Genomic DNA, 24,979 nt, shown 5'->3' on the forward strand with positions numbered 1-24,979 from the left:
GGGTTTATTCTCTCTTCCAACCTCCCATCACTTATTTTGCAAGTATCAGTTTTAATTCTTGCAGAGTAAGTTGAGACTCAGCATACAGCTTTAGGTAAGCACTGTCATCTCTCAATAATGGAGTTGTGTCTTATCTTCTGTCTTGCTCTTACCCACTGGGCTCAGACGTTCATCTTCTGTCTTCCTCTTATTTCCCAGGAAGATTGTCATTTAGACTCTGAAGAAATTGACCAACACATGCCAGGAGAGGATGGCTTATTTTTGTTCATCATGACTGGTACTCACCTTAGACCATGTTCCACAGCTAATATTTACATACACACTTGTCTATTTCCACCCAGGTCTTATGAGTACCTGTTGTGTTGACACTTCTGGTTGCCTCTTTCCCATCCCTAAGTTTCCATGGTCCCAGGAGATATGTAGGCTGCTGCCATCGGCTCGGTGCCTCAAAATACTCTGAAGGCCCTGCATATCCTGATTTAAGTGTGAAAGGTCTTTTCTTCCTCTAGATCAGCCAAGACAAGGTCCTTCAAAAAAAAAAAAAAAATCTTTCTTTTTATAAAAAAGTTTAAGAGTTAAAGAATAAAACTTTAATAAACTCAGAAAATAGAGACTTCACAGTAGAAATTAAAATGTATTAAACAATTTCTATTGCCCTAAAAAGGGGTTACGTATAAATTAAATATTTTAATTATTGTAACTCTTGTGAGGGATGTAATATTACTTTTTCCCTCACTTGTGGGTGAAACAATAAACAAAGAGACAATGTAGCATGCCCAGGTCTACAAAGGGTAAGTGGCAGAACCAGGATTTTGAACCTAGGTGTGCCCAACTCCGCTTGTTATTCTAGCCACTGTCTGACACAATTAAATTCTAGTCATTGGCTAGTGCAGTTTGTAATGTTGTCAGTTTTATTATTTTTTTTCCCCTTTCATCTGTGAGATTTACCCCTATGGCTCACATTCATTCTGAACAATTTCTTAGTAAAGTGTGCTTTGTCTATTAATTGTTCAACCTTCCCCTGGGCCATTAGAATTTCAGAGCTTGTCCCTGTGACCTGATTTGAGTTGAATGACCTAAATATAGGAAGGTGAAAAGTGTCAAGGACTTTTCTAGAATCCGTACCTTTAGCTATTTCAAACCTTCCTGTTTGAACTTACAGGCTCTTGACAAAGTCCAAACCTTTTCACAAAAGGCAAGTACATGTGAAATCCGTAGAAAAGGAGATTAGGAAAGAGGTGGGGTGATGTAAAAAATTGCTCATTTTAAGGAAGATATTTATAAATGGAGTTTGTGTGGCATGGCCATTATTTCAAGTGGAGCTATTTGTGTAAATATTAAGTGAAACTTGATACTGAGAACTTTGACAAGGAAAGGAAGAGAACAACAATGTTACATATCCTGAGAGGCAGAATAGGTGTGGAGGAGGGCCTAATAGCAATTTTATCACTGCCTATTAAAAGGAAATTGAATGATTCTACTGAGGACCAGACCAACAAGAAGAGACAGCAATTACTTCAGGAAGGACTGAAGTGGGATATCAGGAGGATCTTTCTGAAAAGTCAAAGTTATTTGATGCTGGACCTCACTGTCAGAAAAATGGTGGAATCTTGCTCTGGAGATATTTCAGGAGAGAACAGGCTGTTCTCCTTCCAGACTACTTAAACCTAGTTCACTCATTCATTCAACATATATTTCATGAGTGCCTATGAAGTGCTAGCCACTATTTATGTACTAGGGATAGAGCTGTGGAGAACAAACTTGTTTTCTCGGAGCTTGTGGTGGTGGGAGAGAGATAATGAACAAGTGGCAGGTAATTTCAGATAAACATGATATGATGCAAGATGGTTAACAGGGACCCACTGAAGGATTACTGTGGGTCCCTGTGGTCAAAGTAGTTTCAGAGGAGGTGATACATGAGGAAACCTGAAAGACAGGAAGGAGCCACCTGGTGTTGATTTAGGGAAGAGCATTCCAAGTGAGAGGGACGGCACATGCATAGTTCCAAGGGTAGGAAGGTTCCTAGGAAGGTAGGAGGAGTTAGGCAGGTTCACAGACCTGAAGGATCTGTATGGCTGAAGCATAGTAAGCAAAGCAGACAGCAGTCAGAGAGACAAGAATAAAGTTGATCAGGAAGAGCCTTCAGGATGTTTGGGTTTTACTCTAGCAGTTTAAGAGTCATAGGAGGGCTTTAAGCAGGGGTTGTAGTGATGTGGTTATGTTTCAGAAACATGTCTTCTGGTTGCAGAGTGAAGAGGGGTTAGAAGGCGATGGAATAGAAGTAGGAGGGCCCACGCTGGAAACTCCAGATGCAGCTGTCAAGGTGAGGGATGATGGTGGTATGGCCAAGGGTGGAAGCAGTGGACAAATCAGAACATTTCTTCAGTACTTTGAATCCATCATTTCCAAAAAGAATTTTATATTTTATAATAATAATAATAATAATAGTAATAATAATTATTATTATTTGTACCAGGGATTGCACCCAGGGGCACTCAACCACTGAGCCACATCCCTAGCCCCTTTATATTTTTTATTTAGAAACAGGGTCTCACTAAGTTGCTAAGGCTAACTTTGAAGTTGAGATCCTCCTGCCTCAGACCCCCAGGTCACTGGGATTATAGACATGTGCCACCAAGTCTGGCTTATTTCTATTATTTTCAAAAGAAAAATAATTTAGACATATAAAAAGTATTAATATTTCATATTCAGTGTCATGATTTCACAACAGCATGAACACTTCCATTGATTTGAGTGGAGAAGAGACATTCTTGGAAATGAGAACACCAATTGAAGCAGTGTAATACTAGTGTTACAGCATACCCTTGATGGAAACACCTTTTCTGCTTTGTATATCAACAATGGCTCTTTTCTTCCTGTCAGTTTCCCAAGTCCCACCATGCTTATTGGACCTCAGGTGAGAAAGAGAAGGTGGGTCAAATCAGGCAGAATCTTTACACTAAGCTAAAATCATCATATTTTGTTTTGTAGAGAGAGTTATTGAAGGTTTTACTGAACAGAGAAATAACATGATCAGAAAATCTTACCAAGGAAATTAGTTAGTTTGGTAAAGAAAGGATCAAAGGGGAGACATCCTGGAGAGAAGAAGATTACTTGTGAAGCTCTTGCAATTATCCAGGCAGGAGGGACTAAGAATTTAGACTAGAATGGAGATAAAGGAACTGGAAGGGATAGATGAGATGTAAAGAATTTTGGAGGTTGAATCAACTCACAGAACTAACAGTGGAACTTGAAGGATTATAGAAAATAATATTCCTAAAAGACAGCTCTCCAAAGAAAAAGTGGAGAGGGGTGCAGCTCAGGAGGAGGGAGGGGAAACTAGCCAAAGAACAATGGGCCCTGGGGGAAAGGGGTAGATACTGAATGCTGGGCCCTAAACCATGACCTTCCACCATGGCTAATTAGTCCTAAACAGAAGCATAGCAAATACCAAGGGGCAAGATTTGAGCACTCATTGCTGGGATCTGGACTCTCATCTCCCCAGACAACAATGAGTTTCAACCTTTTTACAACTACCTTCCTAAATTAAAGTTTTAACCTGTTCAAGTAGCCCCTGACAGTCAAAACTGCATGTACACAGCTCCCAATGATTACATCATTGTACCGTATAAAACCAAAATCCCCTCTGTAACTGATGGCATTTTCCCCATCTGGAAAATGGAGCCCTTCGGTGCCCAAGTCCACAAAGGAATAAAGGCTTCTCTGAATCTGCCTCCCATCCTTTTGCGCTTACAGAACTAATGGGAGTTAGTGAGTTAGAAGTAGTCAAGGGCCAATGCTGAGATGTTGAATCTGGATGACTGGGGTATTGATCAGACAAACTGGGGTACCAAAAGGAGATGGTTCTGGGCAAGCGGAAATAGGATAGATCTGTTTCACAACAGTGTAGACATACTTAACCCTATTGAGCACCACTCAAAAATGACTTTGTGTTTTATGTTATGTGTTGTTTACCACAATAGAAGAAGAGGAGGAGGAGGAGGAGGAGAAAGAGATGGGATTTAAAATAAAAAAGACTAACAAAGGCAAACTATTCTTGTCAGCAACAGCAATCTGTTAAAGGTCAGGCTGGAGAGAAGAATGCCTTAGATGTGAATTATCAGACAAGCCAAGGAGACAAATGGCCTCCATTTGGCTTAGTCCTGCAAAAGTGAAACACTGGTTTCTAGTGATCACATGAGCTTGTCCAAATAAAGCTCTTACAGAAGCCCTCTGGGATTTTATGTTATTCTGGATACCTAAAGAAATATATTCCATACATATTTTTAAAAGAAACATCATGTAGTACACAAAGCTGACCCCATCCACTACTAATCACAATTCTGCTGCTGTGTTCGAGGAGTTGTGACGCTGCACCTCATCTATGGCCATCCATGGCATCTTGCTTGACCACTGTTTTTACTACAACCCAGGTTCTCCAGAGCACCAGCCTGGATGGCTCCCCGGAGGGTGTTTCATTGGTATGTCTCCCACCACTCAGTTATTCCTTCCTCATCAGTTACTCCCTGGTCTCTCAACTGAACAGAAAATTATGATCCACAGATAGAGAGCTAAGAACTGTGTGACATGTTCTATTCCCACTTAACAATCTCATGCAAAAACCTATGTTTATTGAAATTCTGCTTCACAGCAGGTAAATGATCATCATTTCATATGTATTCGTTCTTAAAAACAATTTTGTTGGTTCATTTCTAGTAGTAATAATCTAACACCATTAGATTACATGATTGGCCATTAAACAACAGATCACCCATTGTTATGCAGCTAGAATGTTTACATTTTATTTTCAAAAATGTAAAGGCTTTATGTAGGTAATATTATTATACAATAAACTATGTCATTAAGGTACGCAGTTCAGTACATTTTGACATTTGTATGCAACTGTGATGCCATCACCACAATGAAGATAACAAAGCTATCCAGAAACCCTCAAAGTTTCCTCATTCCTCCTCGCAATCCCTCCCTCATCTCTGCCCCTTCCACTACTCATTTCATCTTCAAGGCAACCACCAATCTGCTCTGTCTCTTTATATTACTTGGCAATTTTTACAATCATATATAAATAGAATGAGGCAGGATATGGTCTTTTTGTCTATTTTTTTCACTCTGAATAATGATTCATCAATGTCGTTGGATTTATCAATCATTTATTCCACTTTTTCTTTTGCTGGGTAGTATTCCATTGTATGAATGTATCACATTTTATGTCCATCCAATCTCACCTATTGGATGTTCATTGAATTATTTCCAGTGTCCTTTTAAGCTACTAAAAATAAAGCTGCTATAAACATTTGGTACAAATATTTTATGGATGTATGCTTTCATTTATTTGGGCTACATATTTAGAAATGGAATGGCTAGATCATCTGCTAGGTGTAGGCTCACATTTTAAAAACTGCCAGACTTTTCCAAAGTGCTTGTATCATATTACATTTTCACCAGCAGTGTGCAAAAGTTCTAGTTGCTCCCCGTCCTTGTCAACATTTGATGTGGTCAATCTTTTGAAATATTGCTCTTCCAGTAAGTGTACTGATATTTCACTATAGTTTTAATTTGCATTTCCTTAGTGGCTAATGATGCAGAGTGTGTCTTGTGTACTTAACTGTTATCCACATATCTTATCTGGTGAGTAGTCTGTTTGAATCTTTCCCCTGTATTTTCAATTGGGTCATTTTGTTTCTTATCACTGAATTCTGAGAGTTCTATATAGAGTTTGTATGTAAGTCCTTTATTAGATATACAAGTTGCAGATGTATTTTCTGTCTATTGCTTGCCTTTTTCCTTTCCTCAATATCTTTCAAATAGAAGAAAATTTTAATTTTGAGGAAGTTCAAGATATTATTTTTTCTTATATAAAACATGCATTGGCATTGTATCTAACAAATGTTTTGTCCAACCCAAGGTCATAAGAATATTCTATATTTTCTTCAAAAAGTTTTATAGTTTTTGATTTCATATTCAGACCGATGATATACTTTGAGTTAATTATTATATGAAATGTACATTAAAGCTCTTTTTCGCTTTTGGATATCCAATTGTTCCAAAATGATTGAAGAAACTTTCCTTTACCCATTGAATGCAATTGGGATTTTTAAAACAAAATACACGACTTTCCATTTGACTCTATGAAAGTTTAATTTCCTTCCTAGTCCACTCAATCTCCCAGCTTGTCAAGAATGAATACTAGGGCTGGGGTTGCAGCTCAGTGGTACAGTGCTTGCTTAGGCACTGGGTTAGATCCTCAGCACCACAAAATGTGTGAGGCACTGGGTTAGATCCTCAGCACCACAAAATGTGTGAGGCACTGGGTTAGATCCTCAGCACCACAAAAAAATAAATAAATAAAATAAAGGTACTGTGTCCATCTACAACTAAAAATAATTTTAAAAAAGAACGAATACTAGCCCTGCACAATGACACATGCCTGTAGCCCCAGTAACTTTGGAGGTGGAGACAGGAGGATCACAATTTTGAGGTCGGCCTCAGCAACTTAGTGAGACCCTTCTCAAAAAACAAAACAAAACAAATGGCTAGGGATAAAGCTCAATGGTAGAATACTCCTGGGTTCCATCCCCAGTATCAGGGAAAAAAGTTTAAACTCCAGTATAATTAGAATCTCTCCCAACAACAAAGATCTCTTGTGATCTAGAAGTTGGATGTTTTTATCTTCAACATTTGTCACTTTCTCTTTAATCTTTTTTATTCTTTTGTGGTTTCAACATTTCCCTCTTTTTCACCTTCTACTTCTCCTGTTGTGCTAATTCATTCTGGTGCTCCTGAAAGTTTAGTCTTTATTTCTGAAATGTTCTTTTCTTGCTAACTCTCCCATGATTTCAGTCACTTCATTTCTGACGTGTTCTGATTTCTGCTATTCTTTTTTTTGGAGGGAGTGGGGTACTGGGGAATTGAATTCAGGGACACTGAGCAACATCCTGGTCCTTTCTTCTTTTTGAAACAGAATCTCACTAAATTGCCAAGGCTGTACTTGAACTTGTGATCCTCCTACTTCAGCCTTCTGAGTTGGTTAGGGTTACAGTGTGCCACTGCACCTGGCTTCTGTTATTTTTTAATGTCTTGTATCATTTAAAAAATATTTTTCAGCTTGTTTCAAGCAAAGTGTAACAGTTTTAACATGTTTCTGGTAGACTTATCATTGTCTATAGAAATGTTATCTGCTTCTTATGCTTCTTTTCCACATAAAAACTTTTATAGAATTTGATCTTGATATTTTTCTGGTATTTAGTTCTATCTGATGTCAGCTTTCCTGGAATTTTGAGACACATGAGTATCATGTTTAAAAACAGCATGGCTTACTTTCTGCAACTTCCAAGCATGGCTTCCCTCACTTTATGTGGACCTTCTCTTTCATTGGTTCTATGATCCAATCTCACTTAATTTTCATTCTACTCCTATAATTTTCTCCTGTGAGCGTACTCATGTTCTGAAATGCAGCCCTGGTTGGTCAGTTTCATGAACTTTTAGAAGCCAGATTGCTCTCAGCAGATTTTATTGTGGGCCCTATGCACTGTGACACCCTAGAAGGAATAGGTCAAACTCCCCCAGTTTTCCTCTCCTGGATTGGCCCATCTTACATTCCTGTGGGTATATAAGGGTGTTAATTTGGGGGTCTTTCAACTATCTTGTGACCTCCTTTGTTTTTTCCCATTTACGTGCTGAAATTTTTCAGAACTTACAACTGTTAATTTGCTTTCATCTCCTGGTAAATGGAGATCCTTGGGATATATTGTAACCTGGTCTTACAAAATATGGTCCATGGATTTCGGTTTTGCTATGCAGTTGCTCCCCCAGGTTTATGGAAGATTTGGAAGGATTAACCCATTAATCCCAAGATTTCAGTTCTGCTGATATTTCAATAAAATTGACCCAGATGCATTAAAATAGGTTGGAAATGATAATTAGAGATTATGTACTATATTAGCTAACATTAATTAATACTATCAAATGTATTATATATTATATACTATAGTTAAGTTTTTATATTTGTTCCATATCTAGGACAATGGGAAAAATGGGTCAAATAACTGTGCCAATTTCATTGCCATTCATCTAACACCTGTATTTGACATTTGGGGAAAAAATGTAAAAATGATGCATTCTAGTTGTTTAACAAAATCCAGATATGTAAAATAAAAATGGTATCCTCTCCTATCCCTAGTTCCAATTACTAGAGGAATGTACTGTCAGAGTTGGGTCTATACATTTTCCTTTTCAACAACTGGCTATGATCAAAGAATGAGGCTGTTTGGCTCCATCAGGAGGCTGGAACAGGGCAGGACAACCAGGGAGGCTCAGTCGGAGGTTCGGGCTCTGGTCCACCACAACAAGTCACACTGAGCAAGCCCCTTTCCCTCTCTGAGCTCCAAGACAAATATTATTAGCCTAGAAAATCATTTCAAAATGCATTTATATTTGATTTCAAGCAGGTAAAGAAGATACACAGGGCATGCACTTGCCAGCTCTACTTGGAAAGCCCAGCTCACTTTTGTCCCTACACCCTGTCCCTTCACATCTGTGCATTATCTACTTGGGCCCTGGAAGCCTTGGGGTGCATACCCTGGGACTAGGTAATTTTACAGGCAATATTTTTCCTAGTGTGACTTAGGGAGTTGTAAAATTGGGGATGACTGGGCTCCACACCAGGTGAATTTAGTCAGACTCTCACAAGGTCACCCAGGAAGCAGCACTTTTTCATCTGCTCCCACTTTAACTTGTGTTCTGTTGCCCACCAATGTGTGATAGTTCCTGCTGAGGTCAGGTCCAGGATATCATTCTGACAGAGAGAGGGGCGGGGAGGAGAGGAAGGAAGGATAAAGATGTTTATGTTATCTACCTGCCTTGATTCTGGGGAGGAAGGACATTTTTTTTTGGCTTTGTTTTTTGTACAGGTTATTGAAGGCAAGGCCAAGCAGTCGTTATGAGAGAAGGGCATTAGGACCCAGAAAGAACATGTGCACAGAGGGTCAGATCACCAAGACCAGGAGGGAAGTTGTAGAGACCAAGGCAACAGAAAGAGTGATAAGGCTATCCCCCACAACTATTATAAACTAGCACGTATTGACCACTCTGTGCCAAGTGCTCAGGAAGTCACAGGATCTCATTTGAGTCTTATATCAGCCTCCAGGTGTGCTTCTCTCCTAGTGGATTCAGGAAGAGTAGGAAATGTTTTGTTGTCCCAGGTGAATGAGTGGTTGAATTAGGATTCAACTTAGGTGTGAGTGATGCTGAAGACAGATAGATCCCAGGTTCCTTTGCTGGGATGCTTGGCACAGAGAAGAGAGTCAGTGGGTCCTGATATAGGGAATATGGATCTGTGGGGTCACAGTCTTTGCACAAAATGGACCATAGGAAACACTGAAGAGTCCATTTAGCAGGCAGTTTCCTAAAGAAGACAAATGAGCATACTTGATAAACTGTGCACCTATTTCCTAGAGAATCACTGGTGCATAGTTGATTCTTAGAATGCTTATTGTTATTTAATTGAGAAATGGAAGCTGTATTTAGCGTTTTGCAACAACTGAGTCCCCTTTAAAGAACTCTTTTCCTTGCATTTCTTTTAAAAAAGAAATGCCAATGATCATCCTGATATTTTTAAAAAGATGACTGAGTCACTTCTTAAATTTATAAACCAGAGGTTCTTGGGATAAAATTCGAGAATCTATATCTTTGAAAAATTCCCTTTGTGATACTCTTGGTCAGCTAGATTTTGGACTGTTGGGGCAAATCATTCCACTATGAATTACTGGGAGTGGAGGAGAAATTTCCTAATTGAAACAGATCAGATGGTGGGGATAGCCCCGTATGGCAGAAAGCTTTCTTCCTTAACCTCTCCCTACTACTTTCCTGTTACCCGCCTCCCCCCCACCCCAACCCCCACCCCCACCCCCACCCCCACCCCCACCCCATCCCTACTCCATCCCTTCTAATTCTAACCAAGTTTTTTCCTACCCTAAACTAGCTGGCACTAGGAACAACAGCGCCGCCTGGTGGAGAGAAACTCTCCAACACCTCAGAAAACCTGTCTTCAGTCCTGATAGATCTCTGGGGCTGCAGGAACTAGCGCTCTGCAGGGGGCAGCACCTCCTTGGTTTTCCCTCTGGCACGGGGAAGATCTCAGTAGACAGCATCTGGAGAAGGGATGGGGTGGGGTATCAGTGTCAGATGAGAAATCAAATACCTCAATGTTGTGAAATTAGAGCAAACTGGAAGAGACCAAGTGGAGAAGCAGAGCAAGCCTTGTGCTGAAGTTAAAGCCAATGTCTACGATGGTCTTGGTCAAGATGAAACTATCAGGGAGTCCAAGGCATGGTGTGACTTTAAGAACAAGTCTTTCTGGGATGGCACCCATCGTCAGACAAGTCTTGGAAAGAGTTCTTTTTTATATGGTACACATGAGTCAGAGAGTAAATAACAGACCAGGATTCTTGTCTGGTGATATTTCTACCCTATGACACACAGGTTTGTCTTGGCATAGCAGGGATGGGTAACTCCATTGTTATTCTAATTGTGGACCTTTTCATTGATTCCCACCTGGCAAAGTCTCTCCCCCTCTGTCCCTCCCACTTCTTCGCATAATGCACATATACATGCTATTTGTACCAAGACACACCCCTTTCAGTGGCATGTTTGGCAATCCGGCTAAAAAGAAGATGTACTAAAGTGTATATAAATCCACCAATCTATCTCATTGCTTTCTTTTTTTTTTTTTTCTTTTTAATTTGTTTTTGATTGACACATAAAAATTGTATAGTTATGGGGCACAATGTGATGTTTCAATTAATATATGCATTCAATTAATATATATAGTTATGGGGCACAATGTGATGTTTCAATTAATAATTAATAATGATCACATCTGGATCATTAGCACAACCATCACATTAAATTTTTATCATTTTTTTTATGTTGAATACATTGACAATCCTCTTATCTAGCAATTTTGAGATAAACAATATGTTCTCTGGAACTATATTGACCCTACTGAGCCACAGAGCACCAGAATTCATTCCTCCTAAGTGTAACCTTATACTCCTTAACCAATCTCTCCATTATAGCAATTATATGCCCACTTATAGCAATGCCATGTGACTCCTGAGAGGCCATCAGGAGCCTCATGACTCCCAGACTTTCTGTGGATGATGAGAGATGTGATCAAAGGTTAGGGAGAAGCCAAGTATGTCACTCAAAGACTGTGGGGAAAGTGCAGAGAAGCAGAATCACAGGGGAGCAGAGGATAGGAGAAAGAAAGTCCTCGGTGTTGAGAGGCAAACATCAAATTTTGGAGATTTGTACTCAGAATTTTCACTTTGTAAAATCATGAGTGGGGGAGGGAAAAGGGTAATCCTAACTCAAAAGTCTAAGCTGCATCAACCACTGGATTCAAACACATCTGGCCACTTCTGACCAATATGGGAGACTGATCTTCAGGGAGCTTGCTGCATGATACCAAGTTGCCTCCTGGGAAGGAATGAGCATAGCAAGGGAAGAGGGAGCCCAGTACCCAAACTTGGCTCAATAACAATGTCCTTGTTGTGAAAAGGGACAAGTGTGAAAAGAGCATGGTGCTTGGCGCTCCTGGTCCAGTGCCCATCTGAGCCACAGACTATGGAGAATCAGGCACGAGTTCTCACCACAGCTGCCAACCTGCTGACCACAAAGCAATGTGGTACCAACCATCTCCTGGGATTTGCTAGTTTGGAGAACCAGCCCAAAATAAGGAGAAATGACTGAAACAAACTGAATAGCAGCTTCAATCTCCATTTATAATTAGACACAGGGAATAAAATGGGAACTTGAAAGTTTTCTGTGCACTCACCAAGGTGGTAAAATAATGTGAATTTCTTCAGTGGTATCAGTGTGGAGCCTGGACTATTAGCATGTGTGTGTGTCTTGGTAATGAATATGAGTGGGGGGACAATCCAAATACATACACAAAAAGATAACTGGAGATACTCTGCTGAAAGATACTTGTGCTTGGATTGATCCAAAGATCACATCTGCCTAAGGAACCTGAGAAAAACTAGACCACCATAAAACATCTTGTGGTCACTAGACAAATGTCATCCCTACATACCTTCCCAAGCCAATCCCTCATTAGGCTTGTTTTCTTTAAAAGATGAGCCAGGCATGGTGATGCATGCCTGTAATCTCAGTAACTTGGGAGGCTGAGGCAGGAAGATCACAAGTTCAAGATCAGCCTGGGCAACTTATTAAGATCCTGTTTCAAATAAAAAATGACTGGGGATGTAGCTCAGTGGTAGAATATCCCTGGGTTCAATCCCCAGTACCACAAAAAAAGGAAAAAAAAAAAAAAAGAGCCTGAGCTGGGCACAGTGGCACATGCCTATAATCCCAGCAACTAGGTAGGCTGAGGTAGAAGCTTTGCAAGTTCAAGGCCAGCTTCAGTAATTTAGCAACCCTGTCTCAAAATAAAAAATGAAAAGGGCTAGGGAGGTACCTCAATGATACAGCAGCCTCTGGGTTCAATCGACAGTACCATGTGGGGGTGGGGGGTGGGGGGATAAGAGCCTAAGAACCCCAAAAGCATCCTTTGCTCTAGAGATGGTACTTATTCTCCCTTGAATACGTATTCCTTACTTACCCCAAGAGCACCTTTGTTTCTTCAGACAGTCTAGGTTCTCCCCTGACTATATACCTGCTTTACTAAATAAATCCCTGTCTTTGTTGCATACTGAAATATTTTTCTGTCAAGGACATCATCTTACCTGATCGTCCTGAGTTGAGGTCCTTTAGTCCCCCAGAACTCCCTGAACCCCTTCCAGTGACAAACCTACTTTAAAAAAATTAATAGACTTACTGTAAAGAGCTGTTTTAGGTTTAAAAAACATTGAGCAGAAAGTACAAAGTCCTACATATCTCATCCCTCACCCCTGCACACAGTATTCCCTTTGTCCCTATATTTTATACATAGAACTCAGGGTGGGCAGCATCACTCTGCAAAAAATATGCCTATTCCAAACAATGTTGTGATTCCCAGATAAAGCAGAGCTTTTTTGGAGGAAGATACATTGTCCTGTGGATATGGAAACAGAATGGAAGACTCCAGCAGAAGAATAATAAAAACACAGTAGAGACCATGTGATCAGTACCTGGTCTTCCTTATGGTTATTGTGCAGAGCAGCACTAAGATCTCCCAGAAGTACTCACATCTTTTTCAGGAATTAGTCCCAGATAAGAACTGGGAATAGGAGCAAGGGAAATACAGGCTGCAGAAAAGCTTAACTATTAAGAAGCACATTTTAGAATCTGACTACCTTCGTTCCAGTTCCAACTTTACCACTTAAAAGGCTAAGTGATAATGGCTAAACTCTCAATAGTGTATTTTCTGTGTACAAGAAATGGAAGATAGAGTCATTTCCACTTCACATAATTGTTATGATAATTACATGAGCCTCAAACATGTGAAACACTTAAAATAATATTTGGTATACACAAAATAAGTACTTAGCATAAAGCATAGTACCTACCATATCAAATTGCTATGAAAACTTTTTAAACAGATATGGGTAACACACTGACATACTCAATAATGTTGGTTATTATTATACATACACACACTAGAAATACTGGAAGACTAACAAAACTATCATAAAAATTTAAAATGACTATTGCTATGGTTTGAATGTGGGTATTATCTCCTAAAGGTTCATATGTTAAAGACTTGGTCAGTTGGGTGGCATTTAGGGAGGTATGTAGACCTCTGGGAGGTGAGGGTCCAGTGAGAGGTTTAAGTCACTGGGGCCAGACTCCTATAGTGATTGTGGGATCTCACCTTCCTGTCTCTGTTTCTGGGCTCATAATGTGAATAGTTTGCTCTACCACTCACTACTAATAACATCACAACCCTCACCAGACCCAAGTGGTAGGACCCCTGAACTTCCACTGAAAACTCCAGAACCAAGTGCTAAATAAACCTTTTCTCTGTATAAGTTAGTTGCCTCAGGGATCTCATTATAGTGAAGGCAAGCTGACTAATACAGCAGTGGAAAAGCAAAAGCAACCATGGTCATTTATGTAAATTATGGACCACCTGTGTCTCAATACTATGAAGCCTAGTGACAATTACACATAGCATTAAGTGGGTCAGGTTGACTTTACTAAAGTTTTGACTATGACACTAACCTCTGTACACATGTGTTCAAGGCTCATTGTTAACTCTTATAGCTGGATCATCTGCTACTGCAGCAGTCATTTGCTCACATTGTCAAATTAGCAGCAGCCCAAACTGCCCCAGATTTCCGTCTCATGTGTTTCAAAACCATATTTTTGCAGTTCTTTGTCTTTTTAAATTTTGTTTCATCAGATGATCTTTCCATCTTTTTAAAAAATCCTTTAATTCAACCCACTTATATAATACATTTCTTACATTAATCTAGTATATTACGAATAGGAGGGTAAACAAAGGATAACTCAGTTAACCCATATAAATATTCAGAATTATGTAAGGGAGTATAGGGAAAGCTTAATATGAAGGAAGAAAAGTTGATGTGGGTCTTCATGAATTGATGGTTGTCTCTTTTGAACTAGATACTTTTAATTGAACTTTTAAACTATTACCTATTTAACATTCACATTATGTTCTAAATATGGAGGCTTAATTTGTAGTATCTTTTTCCTCTCTCACACAACATATTAGGAATATAAATTCTATATTTATTTAGAATGAGGCAGCTAGGCCTCAAACCATCAGGAAAGAACTGAAGGAACCATCTCCTCAGACTCTGAGAGCCTAGAATGAAAAAGCTATGATACTGATACTGGGAATCACAGAACCAGTTCTGTTAGGAGGTAGAGAACTCACACTAAATATGTGCTATTGGGCACTCAGAACCTCCAAAGGCTCTGTACCCAATTGTTAAACAAAAACAGACAGGCGTGGATCTGCCAAAACAGAAGACAGGGAAAAAACAACAAAAAAAAAACAAGAAAACCTGGAACACATGAGGCCAGAGATAATGTAGGGAGAAAAAAATTATTCTCCAAACTATCATTAATCCTCTTAAAGGAGTAAGAGAAAATACTACATCCATAAAACAAACAAGAAAACATAAAAAGGCTGGGGTTGTGGCTCAGTGGCAGATCGCTTGCCTAGCAATGCACTGGGTTGGATTCTCAGCACCACGTATATAAATAAAATAAAGGTCCACTGATAATTAAATAATATTTTTAAAAAGATTAAAGTCAGGCACAAAAATTTAAAATGAAAATATAAAAAGGAATATCCCCCCCAAAAAATCTTTGGAAGCCCAATGTAGTAGCACACGCTTGTAACTTCAGCAACCGAGAAATCTAAGGCAAGAGGATTGCAAGTTCAAGGCCAGCCTCAGCAACTTAGTGAGGCACTGTTTCCAAAAAAAAAAAGGCGGGGGTGGGGATGCAGCTCAGTGGTTACCACACCTCTGGATTCAATTGAGAGTACCAAAAACCCCCTAAAACAAAAAACAAAAAAACCCCTGGAAATTAAAGTGTAATATCACAAATATTATAGCATTTATAAGATGTTTATAACGTGTTATAAGAATGGTAAAAGATGTAAAAAAAAATCTCAAGAAAAAAATTGAAAATGAGAAGGTAATTTTTAAAAACTTAATCAATTCTGAGGATTTTTTTTATATTTTGGTTTCCAATTTATTTATTTTTTAATTAAATAAATTTACATAGGGCAATGTTGTTTGATTCATTGTTATTTTTTCCCTTCCCCCCACCCCAATTCTGAAGATTTAAGAGAACAAAAAAAAAATTGGAGGAGGAGGAAGTCATCAATTAAGAAATCACCAAAACACATTCTCAGACCTGAAAAACAAGCAATTCTAAATATGGAAGGTCCACAAAATATCTTGACAATGCATGGAAATAGATCTATACCAAGGCACATCATAATGAAATTTAGGAAAACTGGAAACACAGAAATTCTTGAAAACATTCTGCTTCTCATGAGACTAAGAGAATGGACATCTCCCCGCAAGACGGTAAACCAAAAAAGAACAGAAAGACACCACAAGCAAAAGAAAGAACACCAATGAGAAGTAAAGGGAATCACTAGAATCATGCTTGTGAGAAGAACCAAGTAAGAGGTTCAGAGAGTACCCAGTCCAGTGTGGAGCTGGTGACAGCATCCAGGAGAGATGGTTTCAGGACAGTGAGATTGAGAGAATATCTGATGTGACCAAATGTTTTGACATAAGATGTAGACAACTAGTGGGAGATTGGGTGGAACTAACAATAAATGCACAGAAATCTAAAAGAAAAAAAAAAGTTATTAAGTCCAGAGGAAACAAATAGTTGTTCAAGAGAAAAATCATGGGTGTACTACATAGCTCCTGTGTGAACAATATTTATACATAGTAATATAAACATGAACTACTGATATAACCAAAATTACAACACAACTGTTCTTAGAGGACAGCGAAAGTGAACCATGCAGGTGCACACGTGAATGAGTGAGCAGTGGCTGTGGTGGTGTGACGGGAAAATGACCTAGTGAGAAGTCAATAAGTAATGTATAAAGGGTTTAAATCACTAAGTGGCCACATAAGCATGTCACATAGAGATACAGAGAGGACTGCCAAAGACGGAGCTAAAAGGAGTTCAAAGGTTGCCTCTGAGAAGCAGAAAATGGCAAGGAGAGGAAGAAGGGGTCCTGCTGTTTTCATAAAGAGTCGTGAAAAATGCACACTCCTTATGCACAAATTAACTTAAGCATAAAAAAAAATACAAGGTTATTACAGGAGATTTTTCAAATGAACACAGTTCATTGGGACACCCCTCTCCCCAATCTCTTGTAACAACTGTCTTGTTTCAGATCTCACCTGCCTTCCCCCAACCACTCACCCATATTCCAACAAGGGCACTGAGAAGAGGGAAGGGAGACACTGGGTGACTTGAGGATCTGCTCTCCTAGGATCGTGATAGAATCTGGGGATCCACTTTTAGACCACTGTCACATGACTTCTTCCTGGAAAACGTTAAAGATTTCTATGGAAGTCACAAGCACCAAAACCAGGCTGATGCAATCATCATGTGTTTCCTTTTCCTTTCTTTCCACTGAATATCCTGGTTCCAAATCACTGAGTGTAAATTTACCAGGTTTCTCTGTGTTCTCCTCCTCTATGTCCCCGGGTCAATTACCTTTAGTGGGACTCGCATTCGCACACAGGGTAGGTATTTGCACTACTGCAGACAATTTTGTGCCCTGCCTGCTTAGCCAGGTCTGCCCCACCTCAAGGGCAACTGGGGACCGGCCGCCCACACAGGCCAAGTCCCCGGGGCGAGGGGCTGGCAGCATGCGAGGCTAAAGCGCTAAGCGTTTCTTCCAGGCCGGGAAGGAGGGCCTGTGCTGGGGAGGAGCGGCCTCCACCGCTCAGAGAGCTCTCGTGGTCGCAGCGCACAGGACTCGGGTTCTGCAAGGCCGTCCGCACTTCCCGGTTCCAGGGCAAGGCGGGAGAAGCCCAGGAGAACAGAGCCTGCGTCCTGGGCCTGGAAACTAAAAAGGCTGCCGGAGGCCGGGAGACGCGCGGAGACGCGCGGCGAGAGCTGGTGCGGTCGAGCCTCCTGATTGGCGCCGACGCCGTCTGACAACCTGGACGGCCGCTGATTGGCTGCACGGGCTCAGGCGCTGAGCTCGGCGTGAACGCCAGTAACCCCGAAGGCCCGGTCTGTGACCGGCAGTAACCCCGGCGGGAGGTGCGGAGGGCGCGGCTTTGCTCCCCGGGCGTCGGCTCAGCCCCGCCCCTCCAGGACCCGGTCCAGGGCAGGAGGCAGCGAGTTGGGCTGCGGGAGCTGTGGCTGAGAGCTCAGCCCGGCGCTGCAGACGGAGCTTGGCTGGTGGCCTCCACGCGGAGCGGCCTCCTTCCAACCTCGACTGGGCTATTGAGGAGTTTAGTGAGGGATGGAGGTGAAGACCGGGGCGTTGGAGTCGCTAGGGCCGTGGTTCTGTGGAATCACATTGAGGCAGGATAAGGGCCTTGGAGAAGAAAAGGAGAGGGGTATCTCATGCCAACCTGAAGGGAGACAGCAGGTCTCAAGGACAGTGGTGACTCTCTACTCCCTGCAGGCTTGACCACAATGCCGCCTTCTGAGTTGGAATACCGGTTTCTGTTCCTCACAGTTTCAACCACAGCACCCCGTCCTTAGCTATTGTTGCCCGAACCCCTAGCAACAGTCGACCACAATCAGACCCCTACTCAAAATGCTTCCTTTTTCCAATATAGAGGTGTCGGAAAAGACCAGGTGAGACCTGCCCTCTTAATGATGTAAATAAGGGAATGAAATTATGCACTTAGGTTTGGCTTATTAAGATCAGAGCTCGAAGAGCTTCATTGGTCCATGCCACCAACAACCACCTGTGCTGGGCCATCAGACATGCCTTTAAAACCCCCTAGACAACAGATCCCCGTTGGCACCCCTCTATTGGGGCCCCTCCCCTTCCAGTGTTTTTTCCATTACTCTAATAAATCCTGTTTCTCTGCTCTCACCCCTGTGTCCATGGATTTCATTCCTTGAATTCAAATTGGAGACATTAACCTGTGTTACAAGATGAATGGCCATGGTGGGTTAGCAAGGCAGCCTGGTCCTCCCTGCCCCTGTGGCACACTGCCCTGTTGGTGGAAAAGGGCAAGACTGGAAGCTTTGGCCTGATGTGCCTTCTCCCACCCTCTACTCTGGTTGGAGGGTGTCCTGTGGGGACTTACTTTCCTGAAGGAAAAGGACAAGAAGGAAAGGGACAGATGTGTACACATAAAGGATAAAGGGTAATGCTCACAAGTTGGTGGTGGGAATGTAAATGGTGCAGCTACTGTGGAAAACACTGTTGAAACCCCACAAAAAGTTACACACAGAATTGCATGTGACTCAGACACTCCACTGCTAGATATGCACCCAAATGAATACAAAGGAGTTCTCAAATATTTGTCCATAATGTTCGTGGTAGCATTATTCCCAGTAGTCAAAAGGATGAAACAAATGTTTATCATTAGATGAACCAGTAGATCAGCTTTCGTATACACATACAATGGAATTAACAATAGAAAGGAATGAAGTAGCAGTTTCTTCTATAGTGTGGATGAATGCAAAAGCATTATGCTTGGATGGAAGCCAGACACAGAACGTCACTTGTAGAATTCCATTTCTCTGAAACATCTAGAATACATAAACCCATAGAGGCAGATAAAACATGGGTTGTTGCCAAGGGTGGAAGCTGGAGTCTGGGTAAATGGACACTGTTGAATGAGTTTGGGATTTTCTTTGCAGTGACGAAGATGTTTTGGGACTAGAGGTGGTAGTTGCACAATTTTATGAATGTGCTAAATGCCACGAAATTATTTACTCGAAATGGTGACTTTACGTTGTGTGAACACCACTTCCAAAAAAATGTAAACACCTCTGAAATGAACAAACTGAAAGGGGAGTCTCACAGATCAGCATTCTCTAAGACAAGAGTAAAAATAGCTCCATGAGTAATCCTGAGTCCTATGCTTATTTTCACATTTGCTTTTTTCTTTTTCTTCATTTCTTCTAGTTGTTCACAAGATTTTTCAAAGCGTGACCTAAGCAAGGCTACTCACTGTTCCCTCTGGGAAATGGGTTAGATGGAGAGGACCCTTTTGGTGCCTCCAAGGTTTCTTGCCTGGGCCCAAGACTATCAGAAGCCAGCACAGCACACACTGCCCCTTTGTGAGGCCTCTATGGCCTGGATATAACAGGCTGGGCAAAATAATGGAGGAGGGGCGGGACTGGGTTGCCAAAAGGGGAGGGTTCTTTCCTCCAGCAACCCAGGATAGAATCCCAGCTCCTTGAAGTCTATGATTAGGGGATTAGGGTTTGTTACATTTTCCCCAAAGTCAGTGTTCAGGAACCAGCTCTTTGCCTGTGACATAGAAAGTTAACTGTAGGCCACAGAATAGGATTCCCATTCCTTGTGACTTTTCACCCTATTCGTAGCAGAGACCGAACTTTAAAAGAAGACATGAGGACCAGGTATAGTGCTGAACACCTATAATCCCAATGACTCCAAAGGCTGAGCAGGAGGATCACAAGTTCAAGGCCAGTTCAACTTAGCAAGACCCTGTCTCAAAATAAAATAAAAAGGGCTGTGGATGTAGCTCAGTGGTAGAGTGCTCATTTGGTGTGTTTGAGGCCCTGGGTTCAATTCCCAGTACTGGAGGGGAAAAAAAAAAAAAGACATAGATTTTCACATTATTTCATCAAGTTCTGCTAGTTTAACTACAGGGAGACATTTCCAATAAAGTAAGATGCCCGTGAAGGAACTCAGAACTTTATAGAAGGGTGGAGTATGAATGGAAAAGAGAAGAAATGTCAGGTCTGTTTCTTTGGTAAGGAGGAAGTTTAAATCTCAAGTGTGGCTCAGTGTTCAGGTGGCTCAGGAGGTGGAGAGAGCTGGGTTCTTGCAGAACACAGAAAGCATGCTTCAATTCAGCTCCCTGCCTTTGGCAGCCAGGGAGAAGGGCCCCACCACCAGATTTTGCCTCTGAGTATGACTGGGTATCACTGGCAGTACTTGGGTAAAAGAGGGATTTGAGTCTGTCTCCATTGTCTTCTACTCCACACCCAAGATGGCCAGCAGGTGAGGCCTCAGTTCTGGAGCCAGACTAAAGTGGCCCTTTCACTAATGTAGGGCACTACCCACTCTCTCAGAGCTCTCCAGATCTAATCCAGATACCTCTTTGGTTGAATTCAGGCAATAACAGCACCTGCTTCTGATACAGTGAGGTCATGTGCTGCTCTGTACAGTATAGTGCCTGTCTGTAGAAATGTTGTTATTTCTGTTACTGTGGAGAACCCTGTGTGCTCCATTCTGATGGACTGAGATCTTGAATTTCCCACTTTAAAGCAAGTTGCATTTGTGCTGGTACAGTGGCCCTTTCACTAATGTAGGGCATAGTGTATGGATTCTTCCAACAACTATAATTTGGTATAGCGAAACTATCATCTTAGATTCCAGTTCATACCAGCTGCCTTTTGTCAATGTGGCTAGTGTTTGTTTCCTGGAATTGTAAGACCAGGAACCATGTAACTGAATAATTAAGGAAAAATGGAGTGCTTCTTTTAATGAAGTAGTTCAGTCAGTCCTTTTTGAGTACATTTGGATTTGAATCTCAGCAAAAACTAATGGCAAAAACATTAAAATACAAGATTTTTTCTCATATAATTGTTTCATTGGTATAGAATTCATATACCACAAATTCAACCTTTATATGGTATAATTCAGTTGTTTTTAGTATACTTTAGCATCACGCAAGCAACATCACGGTCTAAGCTTTGAACATTTCATGCCACAAAACTCTTGCCCATCAGCAGTCACTTTTACAGCCTTTGTCAACTACCAGTCTACTTTTCCCTACTGTGGACACCTCATATAAATGGAGGCATACAATACATGTTCCCCTGTGTCTAATTCCCTGGCCTCAGAATAATGTTTTCAAAGGATATCGTGGGATATCCATGGTATACCATGTATCAGAACGTTATTCTTTTATGACTGAATAATACTCCACTGTATGACTACACCACATCATGTTTATCTATTCATCTGTTGATGAACACTTGGATTGTTTCTACTTTCTGGTAACATAATGCAACTATGAACATTCATATACAAGTTTTTGTGTGGTATGAGTTTTCATTTCTCTTGAGTATAGTCCTAGAAGTAGTGTTACTGGGTCACATGGCACCTCTATATTTTTAACCTTTTTAAAGAGCTTAAATTCCATTCTCATTAGCATGTATGAAAGTTCCAACATTGTCATTAACAGTTGGTAACATTTTTAAAAATTATATCTGTCCTAATGCATATGAATCAATATATCATTATGATTTTTATTGGTATTCCCATGATAATGGAAATACTGATAATGTTAAGCAACTATTATGTGCTTTCAATCATTTGTATATCTTCTTTACAGAAATGTGCATTCAAACACTTTGTCTATTTTAAAATTGGGTTATTTGTCTTTTTGTTGTAGAGTTGTGTTTCTTTTTTATTTTGAATACTAGTCCTTTATCAAATATATGATTTGTGAATATCTTCCCTCTTTCTGTGAGTTGTCTTTTCTTTTCTAGGTAGCATCTTTTGAAAGCACAGTTCTTAATTTGATGAACTTAAAATTATCTGTTTTTTCCTTGTTGCTTGTCTTTTGGTGTTATATTTAAAAACCCACTGTCTCATCCAAGGTTATGGAGATTTACACTTGTTTTCTCCTAAGAGTTTTATAGCATTCACTGATTCATTTTGGATTAATATTTGCATATGGTATGAGGAAGTAGGTCAGCATTCCTTTGCCTGTGGATATGTAGTTGTCCCAGCAACTTCTGTTGAAAACACATTTTTTTTCTTGCTGAGTGGTCTAGGTGAACTTATCAAAAATCAATTGACTTCTGGATATATGGGTTTAAATCTACATTCTATATTCCTTTCCAACAATTTTTCTGTGTTCTCATGCCAGTAGTGCACCACAGTATCTTGATGATTAAACCTCATGAGTAATTTCGAAACCAGGAACTGAGAGTTCTCCAACTTTGAGCTTGTGTAACAAGTTCATTCTGACTATTATGGGTCCCCAAAATTTTCCTGTGAATTTTAGGATCAGCTTGTCAAACTGTCTTCAGAAGGAGTCAGGATTTGATAACAATTGCCTTTAATGTGTAGATCAGTTTTAGGAATATTACTACCTTCACAATTTTAGGTCTTCCCTTTGCATTTATTTAGGCCTCATTCATTTAAGGAATTTCACTTTTTTTTTTTTTTTTTTTTTAAGCTTCTCCATTATTATATTACACCATTCTTTGTTCTTTTATTGCATGGCTAAATCTTTTTTTTTTTTTTTTTTTTTTTTGGTACCAGGGATTAAACCCAGGGGTGCTTGCCCTTTTTAATTTTCATTTTGAGACAGGGTCTCACTAAGTTGCTTAGGGTCTTGCTAAATTGCTGAAGTTGGTTTTGAACTCACAATCCTCCTGCCTCAGCCTCCTGAGCCACTGGGATTACAGGCATGCTCCACCACTCCAGCATATGGTTATATCTGGAGGCCTAGACTGGTCCTTAGTCTCTTAGCCCTTCTCATATAAAACATGGAGAGCAGAGTTCACTGCTTTGCCCCCTGGGAGCTCTTGCTCTCCATCTCACCCTCAGAGGGAAGCCGTCACTCATTCCCTTAACAGCTTTCCAGTTCTAAAATCTCTCTGCTTTCCTTTTTCTTTTGGTAACTTTGCAGACAAGCAAGAACACAGTCCAAGGATGAAATGGATATAGGAAATTCGAATTTTCTGGAGGAGGCACAGAGGTGTATTTAATCAGAGGGAGGACAGCCAGGTGTGGAAATGAGAAAGCAGCAAGAACACGGTGAGGACGCATTTCCCTGGGATGCCTGTCTGTGGCAACAACAGAGACATGGCAGGGCAGGTACAGTTATAGGATGACTGAAAAATTATTCTGGCCTCAGCATTTTAAACAAAGTAGAAAGGAAGTGGAACTCAAGCTACAAAACCAAATACTCATTGATGAAGAATATGTCACCACCAGTTTAAGTTATTCAGGTCTGGCAAAGCCTTGATGTCTATTACCTTTGACTTTGGACACTCAGAATTTGAGTCCTGCCTTCTAATGACTCTGAGAGAGTCATGCTTCTTGTTCAAGGCAAGGGCTACCTTAGATCATAGTGAGGTAACTGACAGAACTAGTTCTCAGAGCTCACAGAGCTTTGTTGGTCAAAGAGGTTCCTGCAGGAATATGGAGCTTGGGCAGATGGTACAAGTTCTGCCCTCTCTTTTCCATAAGAGAATTACCAAAGTGGTAAGAGCTGAGGTTAAACCAACCCAAACACCTTTTCCACCTTGTGATCGTGAAGCCCTCTCTACTCCAGGAATTTACACACCTTCCTCTGGATTGTTTCCTTCTTCCTGCTGTTGTGCATCAGTGGTCAGGTAGCCATTTATTGCCTGGAGGCCAGGACTTTCCAGGAGCTGGGCTGCCCAGCCTGGTTGCCATGTAACCCATTGCTTTCCCAGGCAGAGCTTCTGCTGCTGCTCTCAGCCTCTTCCAGCATCTCTGTCTTGGGTCCATGTGACCATGTGACATGTGGTCCTGGCATGCCTCCAGGCCAAGGTGCCAACTTCTGACATGTGTTTGATTTAATAGGAGCAGACACCTCCTTTCCTGCTGCCCAGAGTTTAACCTAAAGTTACCTTGGGAAGGGTAGGGCAGGTTACTGGGGTATGACTCAAACCTTGTAGCTATTTCTTTTTTTCACTCTTAAAGGAGCAGGACACATTTGGGATAGTGGGCCATCGAGAAGATCCCAGGAGACTATATCACATTCATAAAGTTCCCAGACACAGTACAATCAGATTCATTTCACTTTTATTATTTTTAACCATGATCTCAAATGAGTACAACTAGTTTCAGATTTTATGTTAATAGAAATTTTTCCAAAATTATCCTTAGGTTACACATAAGTACTATTTCACATAAAAACGAAAAGAAAAAAAAAAAAACTCACCCAGGCAAGGAAAATATACCTGTCATATGTTTTCATGGCAATGAGCATATATTCTCAAATTTTGTATATACCATTTTCCCAATGAATACTTTGAACCTCTTGAGGGGACCATGTAGACTAATGATGACATGTAGGACATTTGGGCTTCTCAAGTTCATGGTGGACATTGCTACTATAAAAGTCTGCAGGACTTGAGAATTCCTCTGCTGAGAATCTGAAAATACTTAATAAAAAAACTCTAGTTGCTACAGAGTGGGAGAAAATCTTTGCCACTCATACTTCAGATAGAGCACTAATTTCCAGAATATATAAAGAACTCAAAAAACTCTACACGCAGAATACAAATAACCCAATCAACAAATGGGTTAAGGAAATGAACAGACACTTCACAGAAGATGTACAAGCAA

General features: G+C 40.7%; 3 protein-coding genes across 13 annotated transcripts in view; 2 read left to right on the forward strand and 1 right to left on the reverse strand.

Moving 5' to 3' along the window:
- The window catches only part of LOC306659736 (uncharacterized protein), a 143,022-nt gene extending 125,765 nt beyond the window's left edge, over positions 1-17,257 (reverse strand). For 6 of the 11 annotated variants that reach the window (XR_013763406.1, XR_013763407.1, XR_013763408.1 and 3 more), the window contains exons 1-2: positions 16,891-17,251; positions 12,765-12,832 (exon numbers count right to left, since the gene is read on the reverse strand). The gene's annotated coding sequence lies outside the window, so the exon portion shown is untranslated. Of the gene's footprint in view, positions 1-12,764; positions 12,833-16,890 lie in introns of all 11 variants that reach the window. The other 5 variants (XR_013763404.1, XR_013763405.1, XR_013763412.1 and 2 more) reach the window with 4 other exon arrangements.
- Positions 1-24,979, forward strand: part of LOC306659734 (acyl-CoA desaturase 1-like) — a 182,132-nt gene that overhangs the window by 88,344 nt on the left and 68,809 nt on the right. The gene's annotated exons all lie outside the window — the stretch shown is intronic.
- The window catches only part of PKD2L1 (polycystin 2 like 1, transient receptor potential cation channel), a 261,390-nt gene continuing 254,158 nt past the window's right edge, over positions 17,748-24,979 (forward strand). The window contains exons 1-2 of the mRNA XM_079137455.1: positions 17,748-18,288; positions 23,289-23,476. The gene's annotated coding sequence lies outside the window, so the exon portion shown is untranslated. The remainder of the gene's footprint in view (positions 18,289-23,288; positions 23,477-24,979) is intronic.

This window comes from Sciurus vulgaris (assembly GCF_902686455.1).
Source record: "Sciurus vulgaris genome assembly, chromosome: 4".
Lineage (NCBI taxonomy): Eukaryota > Metazoa > Chordata > Mammalia > Rodentia > Sciuridae > Sciurus > Sciurus vulgaris.